Raw genomic sequence first — 19,842 nt, forward strand, 5'->3', positions numbered from 1 at the left:
GTTGAGAGTCAAGAACACACAACATTTTTAAATAAACGTGTAGTAACAGCCAAATTCCCCATGATATTTGTATGGAACGCATTGTTTTTGTAAGTTTAAGTTAAATCATCATTTTCTACATTCATCTATCTTAGCTTCAGGCACCAAGACTATTCTGAGAAGAATTTTCAATGCAGTTCCCACTGGAGTATCGAAGAGATACCCTTGTGAAAACGAGTCAGGTACTCTTCACCAACAGACAACAATACCTTGTATCTCGTAAAAAGGTATACGTCATACACGCAGAGAGAGAAAACAACCTCTATACCGACAAAGTCGACAAAGTCAGTGGAATCGAGACTTTATTATAATTGCGTTCGATCTTATAGGAGCTTCCCCAGATTCTGCCATCACTCGGGGGCTCTGCCGACGAAATCCGAAACCCGACCCCACGGGATGCATCGATCGGACGATGAGAGTCACGCGTCACGGACCCGAGAGCGGGATCAGATATTGGTGACTTTTCCGTATCGGTCGCTGATTTTCCCCCCTCCTCACGTTTACCTGTCGCGTACGAAATAAAACAACGACAAAAAAGGTAAGAGATACAAGGCAAATGCCAAGAGAATCTGTGCTAGTGGTATGTGATATTTTCTCACCATCTGCTTGTTATGTCATTCCTAACATCTTTTATCTATCTATCTACCTATCTATCTATCCATCTTTCTTTCTTTCTTTCTTTCTTTCTTATCGATCTATCAATATATCTATATGTCTACTGTATCTATCTATTTATTTAATTGTCTATCTATTATCCAAATACTATATTGCATTGATCATTGATAGAATGCAAAATTAGACTGAACTGAACTTAACAATGTCTTAAATCATGACATGTACGAAGTATGATAAAATGACATGATGTAATTTTGTCTATTGATAACCATTACATAGCGTGCACAAGATGTTTCATGACACCTCTCAATAGGCTAAAGATTTTATCAATTTAATCGAAACTAATTTTGAAGAACATCGGTTAGCATGATCTATGGGACAAAACTTCTATACAGCATCTCAACGGAACACAGATAACTTCAGCAGCCTATATAAATCCCTCAAAATAAGTTCTGAAATTAAAGTTTGATGTATCGTATTTCTCTTATACCAGCATTATCTTCATTGGATATGATATCATAACAAAGCCTGATTAATCATCTTTAAGTAACACCACACTTGCTATGGCTGGATGTTCCTGGAATGTGTAAAACAGCAGCGTATTGGGACGGATCAAAAGTGAAAAGTCGCAACAATTCTGCTAATGTTAACGTATTAATTCGATGAAAAAAGGCCACTGGAATAGGCAAAGTGAGCACTATCACAAACTTCTATACCTAAACATTAGACGATTGCTTGGTCAACCTTCATGTTTAATTTCAGTCTTCACTTACTTCAACAGTTTTTAATTCATGGATGAAGACTATAATCTAATTTCAATCCCACAATGCATTCTTTTCAAGCACACTCCTTCCCTGAAAAGACACACAACAATTATAATGGAGATTATACCAGTGTATACTGTTTGACAAAACACGTTTGCTCCATTTTTCAACACTTTGACCTTTCCTCATTATACGCAATCGTACTTTGCATTCCAGGGCACCGTTTCATGAAAGTTGTCAATCCTGACAAGTTCATCTCTGACAATTTAAGTAAAATCCTCGGTTTTGATTGGCTGAGAAGCCTTGGTCACTGACTGCTACTATGGTGATTGTCAGAGACTGACAACTTGTCAGGGCTGACAACTTTCATGAAACGGTGCCCTGGAATGCATGAATGCATAATGTGAACAAGTGAGTTGTCATTTAAGGAAAATTAATCAGGCTTTCTTATCATGTCACATTTGAATGAAATGATGTAGTTTTAAGAGAAATATAACACAGCAAACTGGAATTGCAGCACTTTTTTTAAGGGGTTTAGTTAAAAATGATAATAACTAATCAATGGCTTGACGTATAGTTTTGTTTAAACCCATCGTCACGTATATGAGCGAAAAACTAAGACAAATTAATTCTCTTTCTTGATAGCCAATGATGATTTTTTTTTAACATCGTTGGGGACACTTCCTCCTATCAACACTTTTTAATATACATTATATCCCACACACATAATGTGTACACTAATATAATGCATATCAAAACCGTGGTTTTTGGGCATCAACGAAATAAAGACAGAAGCGTCCAATGATTTTTTATGACAGACGGAGGGATGGAAAAGTTTGATATCGCATTTCTTCTGCCGAAACTAGGAAAAAAGACTCAAACAAAAGATTCATCATGATACTTTAATCCCTAGTTGCCAAAGGATCAGCCCTGTGGTTTAAAACATTAGGTTACAGGAGAAAAACAAAAGAAACAACTGCTTTTATCTGTTACGGTGGACATATTCCAGCAAGCGCCACTACAAAAAGAAGAGACTTCAGCGTAAAGTCATTGGTTCCGCTACGACGGCTAGCTTTGGGCCTCTGATTCTTTCTTCTTCTTTTGTCTTCATCATGTCATTCACACCTAGACTATCAATTTCAGCTGATATTGATTGAAGATGTCCCCATCCACATTGTATGAAAAAATTATATATTATCGAGGCTAATCCTCTTCTGCGGCCATGGTAACCGATACGGCACTGTTTCATTAGAGAACATGTCTTTTTGTTTTCATTGTAGAAAGGGGAGGAATCTTGACAACATAAAGGGGTGGAGTCCAGATCAATCACAGACTCCCCTGAAACTGTTTCTAAAATCGGGTAATCATTCTTTCTTGTTTCAAGTTTTCTATTTTTTTTTTGTCTTGACACCAAAATGAAACCAATACAAGCATCTATTTTTTCAAGTTAATAACCATCCTAACCTGTGCATGTCAGAGAGAAAGGCGATTTCACCCTATCCGTGATTTACCTTTACTTTGTTTTTACCTCAATCCAATCTAGATGTCACCATAACTAACCAAAAGGTTAAAAAAGCACGTATAAATGTCGTTAAGAGACAAATCAGAAAAATTGAACTACTGACGGCATCAAATATATAACGTTCTATATGCACTTCTCGTCTGATGTCGGTGCGTCTCAATGAGAAACGCGTATGAACCTGCATGTGTATGTGTATTGACGCGGTTGTTTACACCAAATTCTAGCATCTAATCAATTGGTTTATCACGCTGGTTGGCTGGATCAATCGAAGTCGACCAGTACGCTGGAATTGCTCGTTCGCTGGCGCAGGTGAGATGGAAATTATCTTCTTGGTATCAAGTTTTCTTTTTAATAAGCTCATAATCATCAACAATACCCTTATGTGTGTTTAAAACAAACACTGCGAGTATATGTGAACTTTATATTGTCATGATATATTATAATAAAATCCGCCTATCCGCGCGTATTGACAGTAATAGTAGTAGCAGGAATGTTACGATAGAGGAGCGCATTAAATTCTAATTTATTTTATAAAAAATCCACATTTGGATTTAATTAAATACGATTTGACGTTTAATGCACTCCTCTATCGTGACATATTCCTTACATATATATATATATATATATATGCAAGAAATGTTGTGCCAAAGAAGAAGCTACGTCTCCAGTGGAATACTAATTATACTGTCTTACGCCTATATATATATATATATATATATATATATATATATATATATACACACACACACACACACACATATATATATATATATATATATATATATATATATATATACACACACACACACACACATATATATATATATATATATATATACATAATATAATTGTAAGTGTCTTTACCTGAAGCCACAACCAATCTACGATCCAAGATCTATGATATCGAATTGATGAACAAGAATGATGAATCATTCACTGTACTTACGAAACATATCACTGTACTTCTTTCTCGATTCTTGACACAAAAAAATATAAGTTGAAAAGTTATGAGCGCCAAGTAGACCCACCATTTATAGCACAAAGCGGGTATGTCAGCAGCTGCTAGTCGAAGGGGTGTCTCCCGTTTTATCAGTCCCCCACCTGTCATAAGATTGTTAGGAATGGTACAGTATGATCATGATGATTAAGGTGAGGATTCAGCCTTTAACTTTTTGCAAGATACTTAGAAACCACTTTTTGCAAGATACTTAGAAACCACATGACATGTTAAAGAGCATACAATTTTAAGAGGAATTCATTTGAAGTTCATTTGATGAAATCGGTTTTGAAACGGCTGAGATATCCAAAAGCAGAGTAAAACAAAGCGAGCGTAATAAAAGGTAGGTCCCACCTTTTATTAGGATTGCGTTGTTTTGGACAGTTCAGATATTTCAAAACCAATTTTCATCAAATCAACTTTGAATTAATCTTCAATTTTCATAAAAGGCTTCTCATTATTGTAAAAAGATTATCATCAAAACATGTTAGGAGCCTGAAGTCCCATCTCAATTGAAACTGTACCATCTCTTTAAACATACATCAGCTTCCCTTTTATGTTCTATGTTTTTCCCGTTTCCTTGATCAGCAGAATAGCTTTCGTCAGCTGTAGACCCCTTATATGTCTGGGTTTCCTGAACACACTTTTTTTTGTGGGGGGGGGGGGGGGAGTAGGTAGACATTTTCGACATTAATCATTGATCAATTATATATTGGAATTAGACAAAGCATTTTTTTCTTTAACTCAGCGTGTAATTGCACTACTCGAAATTCACAAATGGAATTTATTTGTTTCTTTCATGTCAGCACGTCTGGACACTCACATTAAAACAAACTCCATGTTTAACCATTTTTGCTTGACGTCAACACCTAGGTGATTAAAAAGGCCGAACGTGGTAAGAGGTGGTATAAAGTAACTGCATTTTACATGTCATGTATATTAATTCATTGCATTATTTACAATAGATTTTGAGGCACCAATGCGACCAATATCACCAGTGATCACTGCAGCATCATCCGATCAGTATTAACAAAGGGCTCTCAAATTAATTGATTTTAAAGGTAATCGCGTTGACGGGTTTCTTACTATACTTTTGCTGGGGCACTGAATTCAATATTGTGTTAACGAGTCATGACATATATACAAGAATATATGCATATATAAATATATATATATATATATATATATATATATATATATATATGTGTGTGTGTGTGTGTGTGTGTGTGTGTGTGTGTGTGTGTGTGTGTGCATATATTTTGTCTCGTCATTCTCATTGTTACCATCATTTCGACAAACCTAGCTAAACGACAATCTTTTGAAGTCGCCGCAGCGCTATTTGTAATCCTATCCTAATGAAAAATCCTCTTACGTTATCCTCGGATTAGTCCAGAAAGCCTAAGCAATACGACAAATTTGCCCTTATAGCGGTATGGCAGTGGGCGACGACGAGGAGTAAGTAAAAGTGACAATTCAACATAAACTTATCATCACTAACGTGTGGCATGGGATCACTGGGCCATGTGTTCGGGGTTGTAATATACTTGTCGACTGAGAACCGGAACATTTTAACAGTAGGACATGAGTCTTGTATTGTTTTCTTCAGGCCATCTTGCCGTCATTGCGTGAAGATATACAGATTGAATACTCATAACTTGTTGCCTGTCACAAAGAACAGTCCTAAGTTTTATTTCTTTTGAGATGTTTGTTTAAAGTCGAGCTGACTCTGTATTTTTCTTCATTTTTTTCTTTCTTAATATATATTTGTTTATTTATTCGTCTATTTATCTATCTATCTATCTATCTATCTATCTGCATCTTGTACTTATCAATCCATTAGATTATTTTAAGATTTATTATGTTTAATGTTAGTCTCGTCAAGCTCAATCTGTCTTTTCTTCAGTTTTTCATTCTTAATATTTGTATATTAATCTCTTTCTTTAAATATGTGTTTATTTTTTATTCATCTTTATCTATCTATTATACCTATCAATCTGTCCATCCATCTTTATCATTTATCTCGTACTAAACTTTTCTCCATATACCCATCTCCAATTCACTCTCACCTGTCTTCTATCTCCCCCTCTTTCTAGAGCTACTGTTCTCTTTTTCTATCTTCCCCATCTCTCTTCTTAATTTCCTCTCACTCTCTCTTTTCATCTCTAAGTTCAATCTGCAATTCACTCCACCTGCAGCATCGAAAAATGAATGAGACAGAAATAAAATAGTGTCAGACCAAAATGTTCCCTCGTAATGATTTTCTTCTACATATCAATCCCTATATTCACATTTCCCTCGACCATGTACATTAATAAAAAAAAGAAATCAAGAACATCTGATCAGCAGCAAATGATAATAAGCAATACAGACATTGAATTACAGAGAGTAAAAGTATAATAATGCAGCCATTCCAATTTGGAACAATCGATCTGATACAGCTGATTGCTTAGCAGTGAATCTCGTCTCAATTTCGCTGATGACATATCACTTTGAGAAAGTGAAACTGATGCGAATACCCATCGTCCAAAAGATAGGATGAAAAATGACGCCACTTACAATCATATAGTTCCCTCGGAAGGAATGAAGGACTATCGCAACCTATCCTACTGGAAGGAACACAGTGTCCCACAGTGTGTTCACAGTGTGGTCACATAGTCGACTATGTGAAAACGCCCAGTGTTGAGATGATTTCACACTGTGGTATGGTTTTTCACAGTGTTCACACGGCAATGATCTGTGTCACACTGTAAATTGATGTTTCACAATGTGTTCACACTGTTAAAACTCTCGTGAACACATGTGAACACACTGTGTTTCTCACACTGTGGGACACTGTGTTCTTTCCAGCAGGGTAAACACATATGGAAAAACTACTATTTAGGGAAATACGACAATCTGAAGCAACATGTATGACTTCTGACCCATGGTTCCCAATCATCACTGTAGCTCAGACATGATAGGATAGCAAACAAGCAAAAACAAGAGCAGTAAAATTTGTAAGGATAAACAAATTCTTCTGAAATTTGTGGATTAGAAGTGTAAAGAGCTAATCAAAAAAACTTTTCAATGCCACTGTGATAAATAAAAAAGAAAATTTTTTAGCACTTTCAGACTATTATAGTGACGTGCGTAGAAGAAATACTTTGATAAAATCAGCATAAATATCGCATTACAATACGCTAGTGGAGGAAAAAATATAACGTGTTCTTATCAATCATTACGTGTCGTACTACAGAATCTAACTTCTCATACCTAATCACAAAAAAAAATCTTTCCTCTCAGTGACATGTGCGCCTGATGATGATGTACTTGACCAAGCAGAGGGATCGAACAATACAATGTACCAGTAGTTTGATCCAATTACCCCATGTAATACTATGTGCAGTACAAGTATGTGTCACTGATGGCACGAACCGGTAAAGAAAGAGCCTTGATTGTGCGGTATTTTCTGCCGAAGACTTTCACGTTCGGACCCTTAAATATGGACAAATTCGTGGATAGTTATGGTATCGTTATTTTAAAAGTCCCCGAAACTAACTGTCTGTTAACACTGCATAATATGACAACATCAAGGAGAAAATAACTACAAATAGACACTATCTCATCAATACAAAAAGAACAGTGGGAAATAAAGGCTTATGGTGTAAATAGTGAAAATGATTTGCTGTAGAAAATCGCACATACATAAAAGAGCTATAATCGCTTTGTTGTAATTGCAGTACGATGATTTGATAATCGAACAGGTGGTGGCGGTGGAGACATATTGAGCAATCGTGATTAAAAGTAATTTTATGGTAATGCTGCCCATGAGAGATTTTAAAAAGATGTTCAAAGAAAGTCTAACACATGAAACCATGGCCAGGGGCTTAGTATTATTTATTTATTTATCTATTTTTTATTGGTATGAAGGCAATCTTTCTTACGCAACATTTTTCAAAACAGACACCACTCAAAATTGCGACACGTCTTTCGATAAAAATTGTATGCCATATCAATATTTTTCTTTTCGATTGACTGCTTATTCTTTGAGTCACAGTTTGCGCATGTTAGTGCTGCTTTGATCTGCCGAAGCCATTACAAGTGAACAGTAATGACAAGATTTAATAGTCGACTTTGTCAAAGATATCGTGATCAACACATCTTTTTGGCAGTCAAAATATTCTTATTCTTACTACATTGTTTCATACACATACACATTCATGGAAATACCAGACAAAATGACATTATTCGCTTAATATCAACAACCATATGTACAGAAGAAATCAGCTGTTTGGAACTTATTTCAAGTATGCACAAGATGATATAAAACTGTCTTTCGAAATAGTTGAACCAAACTTTACAATTAAAAAGATCATATCTTACAAAATAAGTGTCAATATAGGAAGCAATTTTCAAATTTACATTTCTTTTTCTGTGCAGTTTTAAAAAGAGTGGTGAAAATCAAATCAGATCAGTTATTTGCTATAACCGCCATTTTGTGGCTGAGTTTATTACTAATATTAATATACTGAAGAAAATTGTATTGCTGGTTGCTATGGTAGCACGACTGCCGTTACTTTCTCCCGCGTTTTCTGTATAGACAACGTCCATCGGACCGTGCTCCGAACAGTGAACTAGCGGGCTCTGAAATGAAGTTGGCCTGAGGTCTTCCCTAGTTGGACTGCGTCCGTCGCTGGGTCGCTGTCCGTTGAAGAGTAGGAGGCCGAGCTCTGGATCGTCCTGCAGTTTGAGGAGCTCGAACTCGGTGTGGGGCAATTCGATGCCGATAACGTCACACCCACCCGTTGACGTCACGTCCAGCGTCTTGCCTATCTTCCAGGCACCCCGCCTGCCACACCCCTGGCCCTTTTTGGAGTTGAACCGATTCACCTCCCTCTCGCTCTGCGGAGTCAGGTACATGGCGAGGCTCGTGAACTTGAAGTCGAAAGCACCCTCCACGACGATTGAGGGATTACCGGAAGTTCGCGTTCCCTTCACGGAGACCGTGTACATTGGGAACTGGCAGAGCGGGTCCTTGTAGTAGTGAAAGTGTCCCTCCCAAGTGTGGTTGTCGAAGAAGAGGAGGTGCCTGGTCAAAAAGTACACGGGTCGAACCTCGCAGTGGGTGCTCACCCAGCCGCCGCGCAAAATGACGTTGTCGTGCTGTTGCCTCGGAAGGACCGGGGGTTTGTGCTCACGTGCGTTGTACACGATTCGACAAACGGCACAATGACTCTGAAAAAAAAAAAAAACAACAACACACAAGCCATTGGTAACAGAACGATAACATATTCATGATTTTTTTTAAAATTCAAATTAAGTCATTCATCTTTTTTTTCATAACAGCATGATATAAACACCATATTTGATGTCATTTACATTTCAAAATTAAAATAAGAAACACAGCATAAATAGATAACATGAGTCAAAGGATTATCAATGTCTTATTTTCAAGTGAGTGAAATTATGTAATCCTATGTTTTGGTTGAATATCATGGTCGGTCAGAGAATAAAGGGATGCACTGAAAAGAGTCGCTTGTTCATTTCACAACCCTAGAAAAATAAAACAAAAACAAATCAACAAACCTCAATTATTTTAGGAGTACCTGTCGACATAAACGACAGTTGCAAAATGTTTCTAAATGTTTTGAAGAAATGATGTTGTCACTTTTTCTTGTGACGAACCATACAAAGAAACTAAGCAGTAATAAGACAAGAATAGACAGGACAAGAGATAACAAGACAAAAATACTTTATAAAACACAACAATGACAAAAGAAAAAAAAAGCTTCAAAGAATATATTAAGTTGAATGAGAGTGCGAATGACAATCAATTGCTACTATTGGATGACCAGAGGGAAAAATGAACATAGTATCAAAGTGGAGAGAGCATTTCCGAGTGCAAGGCTGATGAGAAGAGATGTCAATATTACCAGGACAATGATGTGAAATTGACTGTTGCCTTTACGTTGCAAAGATGGAAAAGTTGAGTAAGTAGAAGTACTAGAAAAGCATTTATTTTCCAAACGATTACTTCCGAACCATCGAAGGAGTAGAGAAAGGAAAACGCATGGAAGCACTGCAACTGCTCTGCAATGAATCTTGTGTCTATATTCAAACCAATCGTTCAGATGAATTTACGGACTTTAAATCCATGTTTTATAAATAATTTCAACAAAAAGGAAATAATTTTGAAAAGGAGCCCCAAAAGGGGTAAAATCTCATAGGATAGAGAGAGGGAGAAAGAAAGAGAGGGAGTGATGGAGAGGGAGAGGGAAGGAGAGGGAGTAGGAGAAAGAAAGAAAAAAAAAGAGGGAGAGAGGAGAGAGAACATGAATGAAGGTTGTAGAGTGTTCGTTCAGCTCAATGACGCCATTGCAGCACCAAGCCCACTCAGGGTCAATGGCTCCACTTCGTCACTGAAGTCCAATTTCATCGAACGATCGGTAAAGTGGTAAGGAGGGGTATTAAACCCGATGTGTAGACAGTGGAGCGGTTAGGGTGTATTTTTTCATTGCCGTCGAATCGAGCAGAGCGCCTCAATGGCGGGTCGACACGATGCCAGGGAAATATCGTGACTTGAATCGGTCGACGACTTCTCCGCGGCCGGAGGTCGCCTGCTAATGGTCACACCGTCAACGTGATCACGGGGATTGGCTGACAGCGCCGCCCAGCTGATCGGCTCAAATGCGCCTCGTCTTGTAGTATCGATGTGATATCTGCGAGTCTTTTGAGTTGGGCGGTTTGGCCTGCTCCGAATGGATGCCATTGAACATAATTACTGTGTCCATGTACTGGGATTAGCGAGGATGTCCTGGCAAATTTAGCAGCCGCTTCCTATGTACAAGTCGGGAAGGAGAATTACCCGTACAAAGACGTTGATTTAGAACAGTAAATGAATGATGAAAATGTAAAACAAAAAGGATAGTAGACACATGAGAATTATGACCTCAAGAATAACAACTCTTCGTTTTCTTATGTCAGTGCGCCCGAAGCGGCAATCTCTTTAAATAATCACCTTGGTAAAATACAGCGTGTTTCCTCTGCCTTTGTCATGACATCATGCTAAAGCATGACATATTCAACCTTTCAATTTTTGTAATAAAAAACAAAGAAAATCATCCTAATCATGCTAATTAGTGAAGATGCCTCAAAGATATCTAGTTTAGAAGCAACGTATTAGGTAGAAGAAGTCATCGAATCCCAAATCAAAAAAAAAAATGACGTTTTTATGATTGAAATGTTTGAAAATCATCTTTGATGAATAGGGTGCGTGATGTCACATTCACGTGACCAAGACATTCCTCTAGAAAAACCAGAAGGGCTCTGTATTGGATGACGTAATGTGAAACAGCCTTGGATAACACAAGCTTTAATGATGTCATAAGAGTTCTTTCTTATAAGGTTCCATAGCAATAGAATCACAGAGGAAGTGATCATGATGAAGGCGATCGATGCAAATAGGATTGTATTGATAAAGTTAGAGTAAAATGGTGATGAAAAGGGGCTTGAAATAGACGGGTGATGAAGAATCCTCGGTTGACGCTAAATCGTCCCGAGCCCAGGACTGCAGCAGCCAACTAGCAGTACTACTAGCTGACTAGCAGAACAAGCAGTATCCCATCCCTTCCGAGCCTAAACGCCCTGACGACCGCAGACAGGCAAATAGGGAATGTTTTGTGTTTGGCTAAACTCAGGAGAAACTTGAAGCTGCGGAGCTGAAAGAGGGAAGCAGAGTATAGATACACCTTGTGTCGTGCCTTGAAAGGATCCCATGAATAATGCATGGATATGGAATGTCAATCAAGACATTACAGTCATACGTTCAGCAGACGCCAAAAAGTTTCTCAATCAACACCACGGCACATTTATGCTTCTCTCTGAAGTCCTCTCATGCATATGTGTATAGTTCTTAACAACAGTCCCTCTTATAAAGGTATGTGTGATAACTCTTGAAATGAAAGCGGGTAATCTTGAGGTGGGGGCAGTAATAAAACCCCGGTTCCTTTTCGTCCCGCGGGAAATAAGGGGACCAGACAAAGAACCGGTGCTGATAACCACTTGGACGCATTTACATCGGAGACACGGACAATGAGGGCGTAATGAAATCCTAGACACCAGTCCCAGTTTCGGAGTAACGGATGCGAGTCGCAAGTTGGCGAACGAGCACGGGGGCATCACTAATGGGGAAGGGTTCCCCTCCTCCAAGGCAGTGAGACACGTTTTGTTCCGTTAGTTGTTCCCCATTCGCGCTTTTATACCAGGACTGGGACGTGGAAGGGGAACATGGGGGCTATCGAATGTCTCAGGAATCTACTCGCTCGTCGGGATCGAATATCATTTTTTGTTTTAATTTTTCATTTGGTTTTGTCAGTTTCGCAAGAATTTTGATTTTAGAGGCACGATCGCCACTTAATGCTCGGACAGGGTGACAAAAACACGCTTTCTACATTCTGCCTTGGAACACGCTCATTTTCTCTGAATTACAGCTGTCTGTATCTATCTATCTATCTATCTACGTGTATAATACCACGCATAAAACTATAAGTTATACATAAACCATGTTTATCGACATACCATAATCTCACCCAACTGATGGAAAGCAAAAGGCCCTGAAATCGTGATGGCATATTATATACACGTTTTTGTCTTCCACCATTTTTCTGCTAAATACGACAATGCGACTATCTATAACGACACTACTGGGCATTGCAGTGAAGGGTTAAAAGGTTAATGCAGTCAAGCTTAGATTATTTGTCATTCTACATCTTCTCATTTTCTTGTGATTTATTGCGTGACTGACTTTAACGCCACAGAGTCTCTTCCGTTTGGAGGAATTGCGACAGATGCTACAATTCGGACATTGACCCAGTTTTCTCTGAGTTTTTTGTGTGTGTGCGCTTATGTGGTGTGTGATGGTGTGAGTGTGTGATGGTGTGTGTGTGATGGCGTGTGTGTGTGTGTGTGTGTGTGTGTGTGTGTGTGTGTGTGTGTGTGTGTGTGTGTGTGTGTGTGTGTGTGTGTGTATGTGTGTGTCCGTGTCTGTGTGGAGTAGTGTGTGTTTGTTGAGAAACGCCAGGGGGTAAAAATAATACCAATTAGCATCTGGTCTAGATGACTGGCGACCCCATTTTCTTTTCGTCACCAGTGATGACACTAGCAAATGACTGCTTCATAAAAGTAGAGTAATTATGCAATTCGCGAAGAAATGTTCGCAAGCTGGTTGTCAATAACGTCTTTTCTTTTTCCAGATGTTTCCAGACGTTTTGAAGACAACTTGTCTCCCAAATGGAGTGTGATATTCTGTTGTCATTTTTCATTTCTTGTCGATCCCTCGAGAGTGATTATACAGCGAGATTATTTGGTAGAAGTTTATTCACAATGACGAAGAGACGGATGAAGCCTTGTTTGTCTCAAAGTGGCAGAATTCCCTGCTTTTTTACCATCTCACACTAACAGAACCTTCTCTTTTGGAGACCATCCAACACTGACAAAGGGAGAATTGAGTGAATACTGATTAGCATCGAAATTGCACGTTTCCAATCTTAGACAAAGGGTGTTGTTGTGGGAACACAAAACTTTTGCTAGACCAGCCTCTCCCTCTCCCCTCACTCTCCCTCTTTCTCTCTCCCTATCTTTCTCCTTATAATGATGGGAAATTTGGTGTTCATTGGTCCGATGTCACTTCCAGATTCAATGATCACTTGAGCTTTGTCTATCAATAAATTGTCTATCTGATAATAAACTATTCAAAACTTTATCTGAGTCCTTAATTCAATTCCCTCTTTGAAGAAACAAACAGTTCAAATGAGTGAAGGAGAAACCAGGACGCATGTATATCAAGCGAATGCTGTGAGAGTCATAGCTGTGGTTCAACGCGACACTCTCCGATTATCCCCTAATAAGTGAGACTCCGTTTCGTCTCGCCAATCTTCATCTCTATAATTCTGAATATCAATAAGATTTGCACCGTCTAATTCTGATTCTCTTCCCCCTCCTCTCCTCTGTGCAGATGGACAAGTTTCATGAATGATGAAAGCTGATCGCGCGTGATCAGCTTTCATCATTTGGAGCGAACGAACAGTTGCGGGACCACGCTTATTGACCTAATCATTACGTCTTCGAACTTCAACATGATATATCTTGAAATATACTTGTCTGGTCAAGTTCTAGATGCATTATGTACACAAAATTTGATCACATTTTGGACAAACTGTTCCTGAGACACAAAGTAAACTGAAATGGCGTGTTCTCGCGTGTGGATGTGTGTGGGTATTATAATCCATCAGTATCCTGTTTTATTCAAGTTGTTCATGTCAACATGTCATGCTCTTGCTAAATTGAGGTAAAAAAAAAGATCAAAACATATTCCATTGAAATAGTGGGCCCCGATGTAGGTCAAGAAATAAATGAAAATATTCTTGTTGTCTATCTAACTGGGCTTCAAAGAGCCCAATTGTTTCATTTCAATCTATTTCATTTCATTTCCTTTCCTTTCATTTCATTTCATTTCATTTCATTTCATTTCATTATATAGTGTGTCAAATGTGTAAAATGTGGCGTAATCAAAGGTATCGGCTTCGGTTTAAAAAAAAAGCACAAAACAAAACAATGGAACTGAGATTCAAACCCAGCTGTAAATGCGGCAAGAGGATTTTTATTTGAACAAATTCAAATGATGTCTCAGGCAAAATGGGAAATTTGGACATGTCGCCTAAATTTGAAGTTTTCACCATGATTAATTACTACGTCAAAATGGGGAAAAAATCGAGATATTAATGAGAAAACTGTGTACTACAACGTATTGGAAGTCAGTGAAAACATAAAATCGCGCATAACCTGAATATCGAGATACAGCACTGTACAGTAAGATAATTATTGAACAGCATGAGGTCATATGTTTAATTCCGACTATTTCAAAATTCAGATGACGTCATTATAATCAATGTACGACTTTAAGATGCATAAAATCATATTTACATCTCATGATGCTTTGGAACGAGCAATTAAGATGTCTTTCGCCTTTTTGAGGAGCCATATGGCTGCTTAAAAAACGCTTTACATTACATTATATTGTGCACAAAGGCATTTGCGCGATTTTTAAAACTTTGACGCACAAGCTCTATCTTGTTATATTAAAGTCTAGGATGACGAAAAATTAATGGCTATTGCTATACTGGTTCTATCAGAAATCCAAAATCGAGTGAAAACGACATTTTGATTTTGCGTAGGCGCTGGGCCCGCAGAAACGGACGGACAATGACGGACGTACTCGGCTTTTCGAAATGCTCAGAATTGTCTGAAACATGGTGATAGTTGCTCACAAAGTCATTGTGAGCATTTTAAACGTTTGACGGGTATATGAGGTTCAGTCTTTTATCACAAGCGATGAGAAATCCTTTCCACACAGCATGGTAAAAGTCTAACATTTATTTGTTTATTTATTTATTTATTTATTTATTCATTCATTCATTCATTCATTCATTCATTCATTCATTCATTCATTCATTTTATTTCAGCACTGTACAAGATTAAGTCATGGCTGTCCTTCATTCAGCGTGTCCGTGCACACAGATTAAAAAAAAATGTTACCAAGTAATAAAAAAATGAGCATATGAAATCATAGAAAAGAAAAAAAAACAAACCACTTTTAGGACCTACTTGATGAATGCTACCCTCATTGAATGTGACTTTGACAACCTTCCCAAGGTAATTCCCGCCGCTATTCTCGCAAAAGATCGCAAGGAAAAATTGTAAAGAAATATCGATTTTTTTTAATGAATGCAGCTTGCCGTCCTATATCAAACGTATATAGATGAAAAATCAATCCAAGAAACACGCTGAATACGATCGTGGAAGGTGACTTATTTTCAATATTCAATCTAATTTCATTTCTATTTCATTTTTCTCATTTTTCGTTCTTTTCATTCGTACTCCTATTGGTAGATAGGATGCAGCTGCTTCTGAAGAGAATTTTTTCTGTTTCTCATTTTTTTATTACTTTCACCAGGTCAACAGGCAATCGCGTCGCCCACGCTTTTCCGTGAACGACAATCCACCAACTCCTATACGTGTATACATAACCGGAATCTAGCACCTGGCGACTTTGGAAACTTTTCCTCAGTCCGACAGAATCATATAAACACCAACGCTTTTGTATATACCAACGTTTGTGAGTTCTCTGCGGGGTTCCCCGCGATCATTATTTGATAGAGTAGAAGATAAAAATGGGCTCTGATAAACTTAACAATCATGTACATCATGCAATGACTTTCAACGAGCTGAAACCCGGAAGCATGGCGATGAGAACGATGAGATATAGATAGATGAATGAATGGATGGATGGATGGATGGATGGATGGATGAATGAATGGATGGATGGATGGATGGATGGATGAATGGATAAAAATGGATGGATGAATAACTTGATGGATATACATGGGGAGAGAAGAGAGAAAGGGAGAGAGAGAAGGAGGGGGAGAGAAAGAAAGAGAGAGAGAGAGAGAGAGAGAGAGGGGGGGGGGGGGGGGAGGAGGAGGAGGAGAAGGAGGAGGAGGGGGAATGTCAAACGTATAATCAGCAGTATGAATGAATTCCAAACTTGCTTATCCCATTTTTTCAACATAATCTATTCAGTAACCAGAAAACACATAATTGATGAAGAAGGGGGGGGGGGGGCAGTCTTTTATAGTGTCCTCAGAGTGATAATCAGTGGCCCCAGGGTCCTATTTACCTTTGTTACACCTCTATGCAATTACTCTTAAAAGCAATGCTTTTCTGACAAGAAAGAACATTAAACATAGTGACACAGGGTGCGGGTAAGTGATTAGGCCTTGGGACCGATCAATCCGAATATTAGCACAGTCATTTTCCCAACTGCACTTGCCATTTCTAACAACATGGGAATTATGAAGTTATGAGCCACTAAATGTTTGCAGTAATCGTTGCTATTTGTACTTCACCCCTTTGCAAACTTCCTAAAGGATGGCGTTTGTGGTGCCGTACTGAACTATCGTATTGGATATCTATGGTTGAGAAAAGATGCAATCAACGCGGTAATGCGCTTTGTTAATATGTGCAGGTGCACCTTCGAGCGCGAACTTGAGACCCAAGTTTACTGCTGCGCTCCCCACTCGGCAGTTAGAAAGGAATCTAACATTAATACTTCCACAGACGGAGACAGTGCTAGCCCCAGACATTCGTTCGTCTACCGCACATTCTATGAACTTATCATCCGACAATGAAACGCGTTTACGGGGAATGCAGATTAATTTTAATCCGATTTTGGACCAAAACCAGCCTCGGGCGGCAGACGGTTATTTGCCTTCAGTCCCACGTACCGGTGGCGGTGTCTCTTTTGTTCTTCGCCGCCCATACCCAGCAAGCACGCACCGACAGACTCGCTTATATTGTGCATAATCCCACGGAGGTATAATTCTGTAATATCATTATCTCGACTGTTGTGGCTAAGCAAACGAAAGCTTGGATTAGCCCATATTTGGCCTTTCCAGGAGAACAAATCATCGCAAATGCTAGGGTCTATCATAGATCATGAAAAGAGTCCCAATTGCTGTGTTTGAATAGCATCATTCATTTGATTAATGGGTGTTCACGATAATCGCCCGCTCGAGTATAATTTTATGGTTCATTGACACTATAATCGACTTCGCGTTGTCTCCTCTAAATAAAAACCATTTTCTGCCCCTTTTAGTAGGCTCACAGTCGACCAACTACAAAAAAAATCCTTTGAGATCAAAGAATTCTCCCGCCATCCATCTTTTCAATAGACTTGTTTTGAAGGGTAAAGTCTTGAATTTGCATGAACATATCATTTTCTATTTCTCTCTCTCTCTCTTTTCTGCGCAAGAACAAATATTGCAGGTCTCAACTTCAATGTCGAGTGTCGATCTAATCGGACGAAATGATCCATCTCATTTTATCACGAAATGCCGCTCACCTGCTGGGATTTAGAAAAAAAAGCAGGCCGACTTGATTCAAAGTCACGAGCAAGGCATCCATTCAGACGTGAAGGGGACGCGGGGAGGGGTTGACGGGAGGAGAAGGCTTAATGTCTCACACAGCTACATAGGTAGAGATGTAATCACACTGATGTTTCGACCTATTTGGCACCATATACGCATTTCTTCTTTAGATGCAACTTAGTACATGATGATATCACGAATTGACCTTATGTATAACGATTGTTTTAACAAATTCAACAGGACTTGGAGCCCGATGTTCCTGTTCCTTTCTGTATTCTCATTTGTTTCTTTTATTTACATGATTTATGCAGTGTAAAACATTCCACGTGAATATACAATAGATCATGTCTGTGTATATGCATGATGATCTCATGTGAATATCATAATATAATGCTCCAGGTGCTCCAAATGATTTGGATGGTAAAAGTTGTTCGGCAGAATATTGAAAGACTCTTTAAATGGTGGAAATATACCACAAAATTCGATTGATGTTTATTGTAACATTTCATTTATCAATCATGCAGTCAACATGAAGCTAAACCTTTGCATATTCAAAGAAAATAAAAGGTAGAAAAAGATCAAAACTTTATTATTATCATTATTTCTAACGGAGCTGGTTGTGTGTATTGGAAAAAAAGGGCAAGGTAATTAGGGTGCACGTCACGAGACCGACACACACGAGTCATACCGCCCACAAGTCATACAGCTCTCAAGTCATACAGTCCACGAGTCATACAGCTCACAAGTCATACAGCCCACTAGTTATACAGCCCACGAGTTCGACACTGAGTAAATTAAGCTCATGAGTTCGACATCAAGTAAAATAAGCCCACGAGTTATACAGCCCATGAGTTCGACATTACGCACAAAAGGCTCACGAGACCGACACTAAAGCAAAGAAAGCCCAGGAGACCGACACTATGCTTAAAAGGCTCACGAAACCGACACTAGGCGAAAGAGGCTCACGAGACCGACACTAGGCAAAAGAGGCTCACGAGACCGACAGTAAGCAAAGAAGCCCCACGAGACCGACAGAATGAACAGCGCCACCTATAGGCCACTTAATGGTATAAGGTGTCCAAATAATGACATAAGGAAGATATACGAGATGGAAAAGGAGAGTTGCTCGGGTATTACCCCGTCAATTGCCTTCCTTCACCTCCTTGACGCTTCAAGATCTTTGATTGTGTTTGTGTATGTGAGTGCTTGTGAAAAAATAAACAAAATTCAGGTAAAGTGCATGAGAGTTTCAACATTAATTTCGAAAATGCCCAAACACCGTTGTTTCCCTTTCCTCAAAGCCCATAGCGGTATACACCTACTAAAAGGAATATAAAATAATGTGGACATTCAGATCAACCAACTAGAAATACCCAGGTATGAAATGAAGTTCACTACAAAAAAAAAATTCACAAAATGTTCAATGTTCCAGTATACACATGCTTTACATGATAAGGGGGGGGGGGGGTAGTCATCTGCGAAGGTGTTGATATAGTATAAATTCACAGAAAATAATGTTATCGTCTATTATGGTAGCGTTAAGAATTCGGAAAAAGAAGATGCGCCCATGAAAACAACTATTCTATTTCAAGAAAAAATGTACGGTTTTGAGAATTATTTTACAAAGACATGCTACAAATCAAGGTGATCCGCTGCGATATAAAACGTTTCATCCGTGGAATTTCATATATTATAGTTACAGAAAAATCACAAATGTATGACTCTAAGCAGGCGGGTATAAGCAGGCGGATAGGATATCTAATAAGGCTTAACCATTACTTAACTTGTAAAGCGAGAAAGAAAAGGGCGAAAAAAAGTCTTAGATCCTGTCCACCGTCTAGCTGATAATTAGGAAAGCCTATTAAAAAATAGCATGATGGCATCTAAAATCAAACCACACATCATCATTATTATTATCATCTTTTTCATAGGCCTACTTTTTTT

The 19,842-nt window shown here is 38.5% G+C and overlaps 1 pseudogene; it reads right to left on the reverse strand.

Moving 5' to 3' along the window:
• Positions 1-19,842, reverse strand: part of LOC139711243 (uncharacterized) — a 94,890-nt pseudogene that overhangs the window by 31,695 nt on the left and 43,353 nt on the right.

This window comes from Diadema antillarum, unplaced genomic scaffold (assembly GCF_040938485.1).
Source record: "Diadema antillarum isolate AM-2024a unplaced genomic scaffold, OU_Dant_1.0 seq00001629_RagTag, whole genome shotgun sequence".
Lineage (NCBI taxonomy): Eukaryota > Metazoa > Echinodermata > Echinoidea > Diadematoida > Diadematidae > Diadema > Diadema antillarum.